Source organism: Camelus dromedarius, chromosome X, assembly GCF_036321535.1.
Source record: "Camelus dromedarius isolate mCamDro1 chromosome X, mCamDro1.pat, whole genome shotgun sequence".
Lineage (NCBI taxonomy): Eukaryota > Metazoa > Chordata > Mammalia > Artiodactyla > Camelidae > Camelus > Camelus dromedarius.
This window is the reverse complement of record NC_087472.1, coordinates 25,657,334-25,672,026: the sequence shown is the minus strand read 5'-3', so window position 1 is coordinate 25,672,026 and position 14,693 is coordinate 25,657,334.

Below are 14,693 nucleotides of genomic sequence, written 5' to 3'. Positions count from 1 at the left end.
TGTAAGGGTTAGCTTAATTAAAACAAGATCATTTTATTTATGAACTCACTTAATTCAACATAGTAAATGATAAAACCTTGCAATACACTAGAACTAAATGAACCTCTTGCACTCCTAACTCTGTCTCAGTATCTCCTTCCCAGAGGACCTGAACTGACACAACTGGTACTAGAATTGGTCTGAGAAAGCAGAGGTAAGGTGGGGCTTTGGGACTGATCACTTACTAGGTGAAATGGAATGAGGACCTCATCCCAGGTAGCATGTGGGCCAAGGATAGTTTCTGGCACAAGATGGTGGTCCAGTTGCTAAAACTTTCACTTGGTAGTGAGTGGGGAGAATGTTCTGGTGAAAGAAAATGCCCTAGCAGATGCAATGAAAAGAAGATGTGAATAACATTGTTTACAAGGACAGTGGGACTGGCTGACTGTTATTAAATTGCATTGACACCCTACAGAGGAATAATAAAACTGCTAAAGGCAATTAACAGCAAAAAACTGTAAAAGCCAGAATGCCTCTTTGGTAGCTCACAAAGAGATCCTTATCTTCTTCAATGGGAGAGCCGAAAAACCTAAAGGCCAAACTCAGAACTTAATCATTAGAGTCACCAAGCTTCAAAGATGACCGAATGCCTATCCAAAGCAGACCTGCTATGCCAAGGCCAGGGCTCTAGATGGGAAAACCCAGGATCCTGGCCAATGGCATAGGAACATCTACGTGGGTGCCTCCAAACATTTTTGGCTCCCCAGACTGCTCTGAATCCTCAGAGCCTGCAAAGATAAACCACCCTTCCCTATTAAGGGATAGCATTTACCTCACTTCTTTAGGGAAGATGGCACAAAGGCCTCTCCCTTATAAGACAACAAGATCTGCCTTCACCTCTCTTCCTGGTTATCAGGCCAGTAACTAGGGTATAACCCAGCCAGGGATGTACTGGGCTTGGTAAGAAAGAAAAGGGTCTACATACACCAAAAGACCTGCCAGATCAAGCCAACATACACTGGAAGAAGCCAGCGAGATCCCATGAATTGGATTACAAGGATGTTTGAGCAATGAGTCCAGAACTTAAGACTGAATAAGGGAGAGTTTATTGACTGAGGGTATTCTCTCAGGATATAGGTCTTAACAGCTCAGCAAGGACCCTAGGGGCAGGTACAAACCCACTGTTATGGTGGCTCCTAGAAGCTGCAGGGAGTGGTAACCCACACTGAGTGAGGTTAGAATGCCTTAATTGCCACAGCAGAGAGTAAAGAAAGGAATTCAAAGACTCAGAGAAGTGAGCATGCTGGAGTAGATATGTCACCTGAGGCCAAAAGATCCACCAGAGAAGGATGTTGCACAGGAAGACTCAGGAAACACACTATTAACCAAAGCCAAAAGGAATGCACTGGTGAGATGGGTGCCAGCATCACCAAGAAGTTCCAAGGTGGCTCTTCTCAGCAGGCCAGGAGAGATGGTAGGAGAGGCAATCACAGAGTTGGGTTCATTAATAGAGGCCAAAGTAATAATGACCAGGTGGCTATGTTTAACTGCCCAAAGCCATGAGGCCACAATGATCATAATGACTGGCAACATCCAAGGAACAGCCAAGAGGGCTTGACCCTCAGGGAGTCAAGAGGACTAACAGAGTATGGTGCCCCTAGGAGCAAAGAGATGCACAGCCAATAAGGATATTATTTAATTACATATTTTTTTCAGAGCAGCAATAGAAAAAAGGCTGAAGGTTAACACCCCAACAAAAAGCCATGATGCCCTGCCCAGTTCCTAGACCTGAGTCACTTTTCAGACCCAGAACCCATTGACTGCAGAAGTGGCTAGGTCTCCAGGAGAAAGAAACTGCATCACCATAGCAATTACATATCATAATAATAGTTCCAGTCCTTCCCCAAAAGAACCTATGGCCCTTTACTTGGGTGACTGTATGCTGGGGAAAGGGGAAACATTTAGAGGACTACTGGACATTGATACTCAGAGACCCAAAGTGTCTCTCTAGTAAGGGACTCCAGGTAATAAATAGGGATGTAGAACACCGATTTGGATAAAAGATAGTTTATAAATATAGGAGTAATCTCCTGGTATACAAGATTTAACACCCTGGCAGGGACCCTGAAAGGTGGTACAAACATACCTAGAAGATTGGATCCTAGAAGTATGGAAAACATGTTGGTTGATATTAACTTTGGGTAGAAATGCCTGAATTGCCATGACAGATGATGCTTAGAAGGCTCAGGGAGGTGGGTATGCTGGAATGGGTCTGTTATGTGAGGCCAGAATACCAACTGGAGGATTATACTATACAGAACAGCTTAGGGAACACACTGATCACCAAGGCCATGTGGAATGTGCTGGTGAGAGGAGCACCAGCATCACTAAGAAGTTCATGTGACTCTCCTCTGCAGGGCAGTAGGAGGGGCAGCCACAGACCTGGAAAGGAATTCATAGGCTCAGAGAACTAGCAATAGGGATGATAGGGCCTATTCCATCCAAGAATGATCAGAAATTCATTCTCATAGAAATGGACATATATTCTGGGTGTGGTTTTGCCTTTCCTGCCCACAGAACCTCAGCCAGTACCACACTATCCAGGGACTTAAGGAGTACCTGATTGTGCACACCATGGAATCTGACACAACATAGCAGCTGACCAGGGACCTGCTTCAAAGCAAAGGAAATGTGGGAGTGTGCCCGTGACCATAGGCCCCCCCTGGCACATCACTTTCCACACCATTCAGAAGTAGCCACCCTAATAAAGCAATGAAATGGTCTGCTGAAGGTGCAGCTGGAGCACCAGCTCAGAAGCAATACTCTGCAAGGATGTGGTACCATCCTCCAGGACACAATATAAAATGCTAAATCAGAGACCTCTATATGGCACCAGCTCCCTCAGAGGAAAAATACATGGGTGCAGGAATCAAAGAGTGGAAGCAGGAGTGACCCAATATACAGTTATTCCCAATAACCTACTAGTAGGGAGATATGGTGCTTTTGATCCCCTATAATTTTAAGCTCTGCAGTGTAAGAGGTATTTGTCCCCAAAGAGGGAACACCCTTGCCAAGGGCACAGCAAGAATTTCACTGAACTATAAGCTGCCACCAGTGCACTTTGGAGGCTAGAGGGATGGGAAATAGGAATCAAAAATACTCTTTTATAAGGTACCTGTACTACATATGAAGCAGTATGGTATTATTTGAAGGTGGACTTAGATTAGTTAAAAAATGTATATTATAAACACTAGGGTAACAATTACAATTGGTATACCAAGAGAGTAAGCAAAGTGGAATCATATAAAAAGCTCAATTAAAACCATGGAAGACAGAAAAAAAGGATGGGGAGGAAACAGAGAACAAATGCAACAAATAGGAAACAGTTACAAAGATGATAGATAATAATCTAACTATCAATAATTACTTTAAATGCAAATGCTCTAAATGCACCAATTAAAAGACAGAAATTGTCAGAGTGCATGAAAAATAAAACTCAACTGTATCTTGTCTATAAGAAACTCACTGTAAATATAAAAACACAGGTAGCTTAAAAATAAAAAGGATAGACACAAATATACGAAGAAAACACTGACCAAAAGAAACTTGGAATAGCTACATTTCTATCAGATAAAGTAGGTTTCAGAATAAGGAATACTATCAAGAATAAAGAGGCACATTACATAATGATAAAGTGGTCAATTCCTCAAAAGGACATAACAATCCTAAATATATATGCACCTAACAACAGAGCATCAAAATGAGGTAAAAACTGATAAAACTGGAAGAAGAAATACACATACTCACTATCAGAACTGGAGACTTCAACATCCTTTCGTCAGTAATTGATAGATTGAGCAGGCAGAAAATCAATTTGAATATAAAATGGATAGTGGAGGAGGGAGAAGATAAGAAGCAGTGGAAGCTCTGAGACCAACTGCAGCAAAGTGAAGTTCTTCCCACTAATCTCTTCTATGTTTACCATCAGAAAGAGAGGCTCATAGGAACACCGTACAGGTTTGGAGAAGTGAATCCATGTAGCACAAAGGAAGGAATGGGTAGGCATAGAGGTGCATGGCTTAGATCTCCCTTCAAGAAAGAATCTGCCGTATATCTGTAATGATCAAAGTTGGCTGCCAACCTCCAGCTGCAACACCTTCCAAGATCAGCTGCAGCATTCTTGAAGAAACCATGCTTTCCCTTGGAAGATTCCAGTCAATGATCAATCATAGTGGCAATATTAGGGCCTGGCCATTTCTGTCCAACCTAGGACTCTAACAGGCAGTCTTTCTTTCAGAACTCCCCACTGGGTTGACCAGGACTTTGTCACATCTGCTTTGCAGCCTAAGGCACCAATGCCCAATTCCCCTTCCTCTCCCCACCCTTTCACATGTGTCAGATCTGCATTATGATCTAAGGGTTTTCCTTGCCCAATCTTGCTCCCTCCCCTTTTATCTTTCACAGGAATTATCCCCAATCAATATCTTGCATTCCTAACTCCATATTAACATCTGCTTCCTGGAGAACTCAAATTAGCACAATTAGTCACTCACCACTGCCATCCACTTTGAGAAATTCTGCAGAAGACATTTAATCAAGCATTTCAAGAGTCTCTTCATTATCATCAAAATGTTTTCAGCAAGTTCCCTCAGTTGAATTCACAACTAGGTAACTCAGACAATGAAAACCATTTAATACCCCATACTCACAACCTCCATCAAAGCATATGTGATACAGCTACAGTTTTTGTAATCATTGCATTCAGTTTCTCTTGCATGGTACCACACTGATGAAGCTTGTAATAAAAGCATAAATTTGGGTTGTTCAAAGTCAGTCCAAGCCAAATTTATGATCATTCAAATTGAAGGGGTTTTTTTTCCCCAGAAAGACACAGATTCTTCTTGAAACTCAAATATTCAAGTGATGATTTCTCCTTATGAAAGAGTGACTTTCTTGAGCTAAAGTAGTTATTTATAGTCTTTGCCCATCTCTTCATAAAGCTGAGAAAAAAATCCTTAACATAACTGACAAGCAATTAAGTGCTTCTCTTAAATCTTCATGTATTATAGCTCAGGTGGAGAGGGCTTTCCTGTGGATAACAGTGTAAAGATATGTTAGTCAGGGTAGATTAGACTCTGCTGTGGTAACAAAAAAAAAACCCTGAAATTTCACTGGCTTTTTAACACACAGGTTTATTTCTCACTCATACAAAGTCCTATGAGATGGTTCTTGTCTGAACAACTCTCCTAGATAGATTTCCTCTAAGTGGTGAACTCAGGGATCCAGGTTCCTTGCATTGTGCTCTGCCATTTCAAGTCCTTGGCTTCCAGCTGTGTCAACAGCAGAGCATTTCAGCATAAAAAATTATGAGCGCTATTTATGGGCCAGGCTTGGACGTAGCAGTTATCAATCCTATCCACATTCCATTGGCCAGAACAAAACCATATGGCCCCATTTGGCTAAAAGGAAAGCCAAGGGGAAATAAAGAGGAGCACATGGATATTGATATACAGTTTCTGCCATAATAGATTTTGCTTTTTGTGTAACAGCTTGAATACCTGAAACAAGCCCTCAAGTTGGATTTGCTACAGTTTTAACACCCTTCATACGCTATCCTTATACATCACTTCCAGTCTAAATTATTCTCATGAAGTCCTTCCCTATCTTTGTTAGTTGCATCACTATCCAGCCATTTAATCAAGTCCAAAATTTAAAGTTATCCTTGTTTCCTTTACATGAAAACTAGAAAAAAGGGAGCCATAGCCCAATGCAGGGGTGATTTCAAAGCAGCTTCCACAAATATTACAGTCTTTAGAAGGCATATTCCTATAACCCAAAGATGGGTTGATTGCATTAACCAGTAAACAGTATCCTAAATTTCCCTAACTTCTCATTGTAGTGTGATAGCCCATCAAGACTCCCCTAAGGGGGGACATGTCAAGATGGCACAGCAGATAGACTCACAGCTCACCCTCTCCCACAAATACACCAAGAATTACATCTACAAACCCACTGAATCACACAGAACACCTACTGAACTCTGGCAGAGTGTCTCTCACTTCGAAACACAGGAGGATTCTCACAAAATCCAGTAAGAGAAAAGAAGGAAAAATCAGTGCAGGACCAGTCCTACAGGGAGGGAGCAGCAAAGGAAGAAAGGCACCCTCACACTGGGACACCCTCCTCTCCAGCCAGGAGGTCAGCAGGGAGAGAAGTGGAACTTCCAAGGCTCAGAGGAGAAAGTGGCAGCTGCTTGGCAGACAGAACTAAGATAAACTGGCACGAAGGATCCTGCAGTCCCCAGCCCTAGATGCAGGCTGGTAGGGACAAGCCGGGACTGGCTGCTGGAGATTGGTGAGGAGCCGGGGAGAGGTATGGAGCCCATTCCACAGAGGCAGCCTCAGGGGTGGTGTGAGCTCTGGCTGGGGGTGTGTGCAGAACAGAAATATCTGGGACCCCCATAAAAAACTGCTGGTGTGAATGGTGGGGGAGGGGCACAATGCTGCCACACCATAGCCCCATCTCAGCTTGGCTCCATTGCTGGTGTGTTGAGAGAAGAGAAGTGGGGCTCTGCTGCATGAAGGCAGGGCTGAAAGCTGAATCCTTACCCAGTGGCCCTGCAACTTCACAGGTGGGACTAAGATTTGTTTACAGCCCAAGGCAGAGAGGGTGGATTTCCTCTCTCTGGACTATTTGTGGACCCGTGCCTCTGGGACAAACAGGCAGTGAGCTGAGTTCTGGCGCATGGCGGGGGCAAGTAAGGCCTGCACACCTTACTGTATGCAGAGGTGGGGCTGGGGTCTGCATTGACCCTATGGTGTACCATGGATTCAGGTGTGTGACTGCACGCTCGCTACAGCAGGTCCTAATGCCTGACATTGGTGGATCTGCACTAGTGGTTCCTGGGGCCCAGAACCTGGGGACACCAGAGTGGGTGGCCAACATTCCTGCAGCTAAGGCGAGGACAAGGTAGCACCAACAAAGAGTATTTTCTAAGCCCACGTAACAAGTGACAGACAACACAACAGAGGGCACCTCCCAGTGGACATCTCCTGCGGAGGTACACTCAGTGACACTTCTTCCCAGCTGAAGCCCTCCAACCCTGCCTACCACACACCACAGCTCAGAAACGGGCCTAGACGCCTCTATTCCAGCAACAGGGGAGCAGACCTGGCCTCTGTCAAGGCTGTGACAACCACAGAACAAAACAGGAGGACCTGTTCAACAACAGTCAGGGCAGGCTCTGATCACCACACCAACCACATCCCCAATCAAAGGGATGACAGGCAACAGACATGGAAGAAAGACGTGGCAACCATCCATACTAAGAACAGCCCTCGCAACAAAACTATTAGACGCACACAGTCTACACAGGAATGCTCCCACTTTAAATAAAAACAAACAAAAATAAAATAGCCTTTCAAGACCACAGTAGATCATTGATACTCCTAAATCCACAAAGCCAGAGAAATATAAGTAAAATGAAGAAGCAGAGGAAGCACTCTCAATTAAAAGAACAAGAGAAGTCCCCTGAAAGAACAACAAGATAGACCTTGACAGTCTACTAGATCATGACTTCAAAAAGGGGGTGATAAAAGCACTGAAGGAAATAAGAGACTATGAATGGAGACAGAGACTACTATAAAAAGGAAAGAGAAACCATAAAGAGGAGCCAATTAAAAACAGAAAACTCAGTAGCTGAGGTAAGAGCCGAGCTAAAGTCAGTCAAAAGCAGACCAGATATTGCAGAGGAACGAATAAGTAACTTTGAAGACAGGATAACAGAAGTTACCCAATCAGAACAGCAGACAGAAAAGCAAGTAAAAACCAATGAAAGCAATATAAGGGACCTATGGGATAATATAAAGTGTGCCAACCTATGCATACAAGGGGTCCCAGAAGAAGAAAGAAAAGGGGAGTGAAAAGGTATTTGAAGAAATCATGACCGAAACTTTCCAAACCTAAAGAAGGAAACAGATATCCAAGTCAGGAAGCACAGAGGGTCCCAAACAAGAAGAACTCAAACAGACCTATACCAAGACATATTGTAATTAAGATGGCCAAAGTTAAAGATAAAGAAATGATTCTAAAGGCCGCAAGAGAAAAACAAAGAGTTAGTTATAAGAGAACCCCCATAAGGCTTTCAGCTGATTTCTCTACACAAACACTGCTGGCCAGAAGGGAGCAGCAAGATATATCTAAAGTCCTGAATGAGAAAAGGCTGCAACCTAGGATACTCTCCCTGGTAAGACTATCCTTTAGGGTAGAAGGAGAGATAAAGAATTTCACAGATAAGCAAAAACTAAAAGAATTCAGCAATACTAAACCTATCCTAAAAGAAATATTGAAAGCTCTACTCTAAATAGAAAAGAAGCAGGAAGCTATAGAAATGAGAAAACCATAATTGGAAATGTGATAACTACAATAAGTTGCAAGAGAATAAACATGAAGACGTAAAAAAATAAAAGAAAGACATCTCATAAACGATGGGAGAGGGGAGCAAGAAAATATAGATTTTTTTCCTCTCTCTTCTTTTTTTTCTTTTTCTTTTTTTGTCTTCATTCTTTTTAGGATGTGTTTGAACCTACATGATTACCAGTCTAAAACAAACAGATATAGTAAGGGGTTAACATACTTGAAAAACAAGGTAATGGCAAATCAAAAGCATATAATAGAGTCACAAAAACCAAAAAGAAACCAAGCTAATATGAAAGAAAATTGTCAAACCAGAAAAATACCATACGATATCATTTATATGTGGAATCTAAAAAAAAGACAAATGAACTTATTTACAAAACAGAAATAGACTCACAGACAGAAAACAAACTTATGGTTACCAGGTGGGAAGGGATAAATTGGGAGTTCGAGATCTGCAGGTACTAACCAATATATACATAATAGATAAACAACCAGTTCATACTGCATAGCACACGGAACTATATTCAATATCTTGTAGTAACTTATGGTGAAAAAGTATATGAAAACGAATATAGGTATGTTCATGTATGACTGAAGCATTATTCAGTACACCAGAAACTGATACATTGTAAACTGACTTTATTTCAATAAAAATATTTTAAAAAATTCCCCTAAAGGGAAGAGGGTGCCCCGAATATCCAATGTGAGTATTCAGGTCTGCTTAGCAGTCATATTTCTCACAATCAATTAAGAAACAGACATTCTAATGCATATACCAGTATGTCATGAGTTGGATCATTCATTTATTCACATATTCAACAAATATTTAGTGACTGCCTACTAGGCTACTATGTGCCATGGCACTGTTCCAAGTGCCAGAAGTATCGAAGTATACAAAATAGACAAAACCCCAACCTCACGAAGCTTATGTTCTAGTGGGCTAAAGAAAGACAGATTTTTAAGAAAAATATAGGGTATGTCAGATAGTGATAAATTCTATAAAGAAACATAGAGAAAGCATGGAAGGGGCAATGATGAGAGTAGAAAGGGCTATTACGAGGAAATTCCAATAATGTAAATGAGAGACAATAAATTTTAAAGAGAAAAATGAGTGTTAGGCACAACTATAAGATTTTTGGCCTGAGTTACTGAGAAAAAAAAAGCAATTCCATTTACTGACACAGGGAAGACTAGGGGAGAAGTAGATTTGGTGGAAGATCAGGGTTTTTGTTTGAGACACATTGGGCTTGAGATGCCCAACAGATGTCTAAGTGAAGCTATTAAGGAGGCATCTGGGTATGATCAGGGGAGGATTCCAGGCTGGAGATTTGAGAGTCATCAGGACATAGATGGTATTTAAAGCCACAAGACTAGATGAGATCACCATGGAAATCAGTTTAAATAGAGAAGAGGCTCAAGGACTGAGCCTGGAGCACTCCAATATTTAGAGGGTGTAGAGATGAGGAAGAACCAGCAAAGGAGACTGAGAAGTAGTTATCAGAGTCAGCTCCCCAAATCAGCTCATGCCAGGGTACACTGATAAAGCTGAATTTCTGGATCCACAAAGCTGAGGAACAGATAGCAGGGGCTCCCACCAGGGTACTACTGACCTGTGAAATCTGGCTAGTCAGCCAGCTTTTCCCTTTGACATCTTTGAAATGCGACATACCTCGTGCAAATTAAATGCAAAATAGCAGCAGCATGGCAATATTGTTGTAAATAGGACTTCAATCTCTGGTTGGGGACACTAAACACCAGAACCACGCATGCCACACTTGCAGGAAGAGCTCAGCCCTGTGCCCCTTCCAACCAGGCCCTCAGGCCAATCTTGGAGAACACCCACAAGAGACACTGAGAACCATTCCCAGTGCCCCAACAGCAAACGGCTACGTGGCTCACTGCAGCCAGCAGCTGCTACGTTCATCACTGCTGTCAACACCAGCTGACGGAGAAGTAAAGGAACACTTAGCACTACATCAGCTGGACCTTACAGCAGGCTATGGTGAGGATGAGGGTTAAGTTAGGGTTAGGGTTGGGTTAAGGTTAGAACTTCCAGTCTGTGATGCGCTAAGTCCCAATAGTCTTGAACCTCTCCTTGGGATGTGCCCTCCACATCCTACTATAACTGACACCGTGGCTGTCTGCTGACCCCTCTAAAGCACGGGCTGTTTATTATCTCATCTCCTCACAGCTAAGTGCCTTAGAGCATGCCAAGAGATGGAGCTAGAGCTCTCTTGGCTCCCCAAGGCCGCTTTCTGATCTTTGCTCCTCCCCACCCTTGAGAAATCTCCGGCTCCTCCTTGGCCTCCACCATCCTGTTATTTCATCCTCTCCCCATCCTGATGGTGGTCTTCTGTCACCCTCCTGGTCACTGCCCTCATTTATGAAGGCTTTAGTTCTACTATCTGTACTCTTAGTCCCAACTTGTCCCAACATTCTCAGTGATCTCAACATTCATAAGGTCAACCACCCAGCACCCTGGCCTCTTGTTCCCTTAATCTGCCCATTGCCAGTGATCGCTGCCACTTTGCAAAGCACTTCACAACCCGGTGCACCAGTATGGAGCCCTGTATCTTGAAGGTCCATATACATCAATGCATTCTTTTCATTCACACATCAACACATGATTCCCAGAAGCTGACAAACCTTTAATACAGGAAGTATATAAAGGCACATATAATTTTTATTAGGAATTAGGCTATGCTTCATTCTCTTCTGTTTTGTTTTCCATTGAACTCACCATGGGTCAGTGTCTACAAATGGGATTTTAAAGTTTAACAGTGGATGAAAACAAACCCTCAACAATACAAAACTACACATGCACAAGGTTATGCATTGCAACATTGTTTGTAATTGTAAAATATTGGATATAACCTAAATGTTCATTCCTAGCTGTGTGATAGAATAAACTATGGTACATCCATACAGTAGAATACTATGTGGCTATAAAAAAAAGTAAGAACAATATCTACCAACTGAGTTGGAGTAACTCCCAGGATATAGTATATAGTGAAAAAAGCAAAGTGTCAAAGTTATATCTATAGAATGTTACCTTTTATTTAATAAAAGGAGATATTTTCATATAAGCACCTGTACATGAATGCTCACAGCAGCTTTATTCATAAGAGCCAAAAACTGGAATCAGCCCAAACATCCACCAATGGATGTATAGCTAACCAAATCGTGGTACATCCATACAACGGAATATGACTGAGCAATAAAAAGGAAGAAACTACTGATGAACACAGCAACATGGGTGACTCTCAAAGGCATCATGCCAAGTAAAAGAGCCTGTCTCAAAAGGTTACATGTTATATGTTTCCATTTATATGACATTCTTCAAGGTCACAATTGTAAGAACAGGCAATAGATCACTGGTTACCACAGCTGGGGGTGGAGGAGGCCTTGATGACAAAGGGGCAGCACATGAGGATTCTGGGGGCTGATGGAGCAGCTCTGTATCCTGATTGTGGGGCTGGTCACCCAGATCTATACATGTGTTAAAACACATATAACTAACTCTACACCAAAACAAGGTCATTTTACTATATGTACACAAATTGCAAAAAGTGTAGAGGTGAAGCTGCTGAATAAAATGTGATGAGGTTAGTCCTAGGTCTTTAGATAGGTACTAGAGATGTATCATTTCATCACCTGGACCATCTCTTAGTGTTGTAAAAATATCAGCAGCAAAGAAACTAAAAGTATTGTGTGACTACTATGAAAAACCATTGAAATTTGGATTACCATGGCCAGGTAATGGGAGCAAATGAAATTCCATTACGTGAAATATGTCTCCCCAACATAGTTCCTGATATAGAGTTAAGTATTCAATAAACATTTATGGGATGCATAAATGAGTGAGTGAATGAATGAATGAAAAGGCTCACACATTTTGATATGAAACTTTCCTGCTTCAACATCATCAAAAATTTTAAAGCAGAACGGAAGGACATTAAAGCATTGCTTCAAGATAAATATAGTGCACCAAAGGAGAATAATGCAAAAGCTGTGGAAGCCACCCTTTCTAGTGTTATATTTAACTGCAAAGGTTAGAGCTGCTGAAGTCATTGTTGACGCACTTGCCAAAACCGCAGCTAAAGACGTGGTGAAAATGATGATTGGGGAAAAGTGTCTCTGGCAAATATCAGAGTTCACTTTAGGATTACAGATGTGGCTAGAAATTTAAAATGGCAAATATTCAACTTCTGACAAGGCTGATATTATTCACTGAGAACTAAGGAATCCACCAATCTTGTGAGCCTAGTTAATCTTTTGCTATTTATCCTATATGACCTAAATAAATAATTTCATGAAGACATTATGTTCTGCTAATCTTTTCCAACTTCTAGAATTGAAAAAGAGGTTTCTTTCTTTCCTTCCTTACTTTCTTCCTTCTTTTCCCCCTTTCTTCCTTCCATCCTTCTTCCTTCATTCATCTAACTAATGATTACTGAGCACTATGTGCCCATCAGTGTTCCAAGCATAGGGGCACAGATGTGAAAAGAGACAAGATCTCTTCCCTCATGGATCTTATATTCTGGTAGCTGGAAGGAGATGATAAACCAACAAAAGAAAAAGAGCAGATAGGGATACATGCTACACAGAGAACTGCAATGGGGTGATGTGGTAGAGTGAATGAGGGCTGTGTAGACTGGGTGGTCAGGTCAGCCCTCTGACAGGATACAACATTTAAGCTGAGCTCAGAATGACAGGAAAGAACCACCTCTGCAAATAACTGAGGAAAAAACTTTCCAAGCAGAGGGAAAAACTAGAGCAGTGATTCTCAAAAGGAATGGCACTGCCTCCTAGAGGGCATTTAGGGAACTAGGGGGAGGGATGTGGCAGCGGTTGGGGTACTCTACAAGCATTTAATGGGCACGGTCAGGGATGCTGTGTATCTGCAATGAACAAGACTGTCCTGAATCCCTCATGGCTTTCAAAGATCCAACCAGACATCCATGTCAGTGGAAAAGCTGTTTATAATTATCAGAGTTGAAAACTCTGCTTAACTCATCAAGAAAAAAAGGGAGAGGGCCCAAATCAATAAAATCAGAAATGAAAAAGGGGGGGAGGGTATAGCTCAAGTGGGAGAGCACATGCTTAGCATGCACAAGGTCCTGGGTTCTACTCCAGTACCTACACTGAAAAACCAAATAAATAAATAAACCTACTTCCCCCTGCAAAAAAAAAAAAAAAGCTTTAAAAAAAAAGAAAGAAATGAAAAAGGAGAAGTTACAACCAACACCACAGAAATACAAGGGATCATAGGAGGCTACTATGAGCAACTATACACCAACCAAAAGGACAACATAGAAGAAATGGACAATTTCTTAGAAAGGTACAATTTGCCAAGACTGAACCAGGAAGAAATAGAAAATATGAATAGACCAATTACCAGTACTGAAATCAAACCAGTAATTTAAAAATTCCCAACAAAGAAAATTCCAGGATGAGATGGCTTCACGGGTGAATTCTATAAGACATTTAGAGAAACATTAACCCCTATCCTTCTGAAACTATTTCAAAAAATTGCAGAGGAAGGAACACTTACAAACTCATTCTATATGGCCACCATCTCCCTGATACCAAAACCAGACAAAGATATCACAAAAAAAAAGAAAAAGAAAATTACAGGCCAGTATCACTGATGAACATAGATGCAAAAATCCTCAACAAAATACTAGCAAATTGACTCCAAAAACTATATGATCATCTCAATAGATGCAAAAAAAAAAAAAGCTCTTGATAAAATTCAACATCCATTTATGATAAAAACTTCCAGAGAGTGGGCATAGAGGGAACATACCTCAACATAATAAAGGCCATATATGACAAACCCACAGCTACATCATACTCAATGGTGAAAAGCTGAAAGCATTTCCTCTAAGATCAGAAACAATATAAGGATGCCCACTCTCACCACTTTCATTCAACATAGTTTTGGAAGTCCTAGGCATAGCAATCAGAAAACAAAAATAAACAAAAGGAATCAAAATTGGAAAAGAAGTAAAACTGTCACTGTTTGCAGGTGACATGATACTATACATAGAAAATCCTAAAGATGCTAACAGAACACTACTAGAGCTCATCAATGAATTCGGTAAAGTTGCAGGATACAAAATTAATATACAGAAATCAGTTGCATTTCTATACACTAACCATGAAATATTAGAAAAATAAATTAAAGAAACAATCCCATTTACCACTGCATCAAAAAGAATAAAATAACCTAGAAATAAACCTACCTAAGGAGGCAAAGGATCTGTACTCTGAAAACCATGAGGCACTGATGA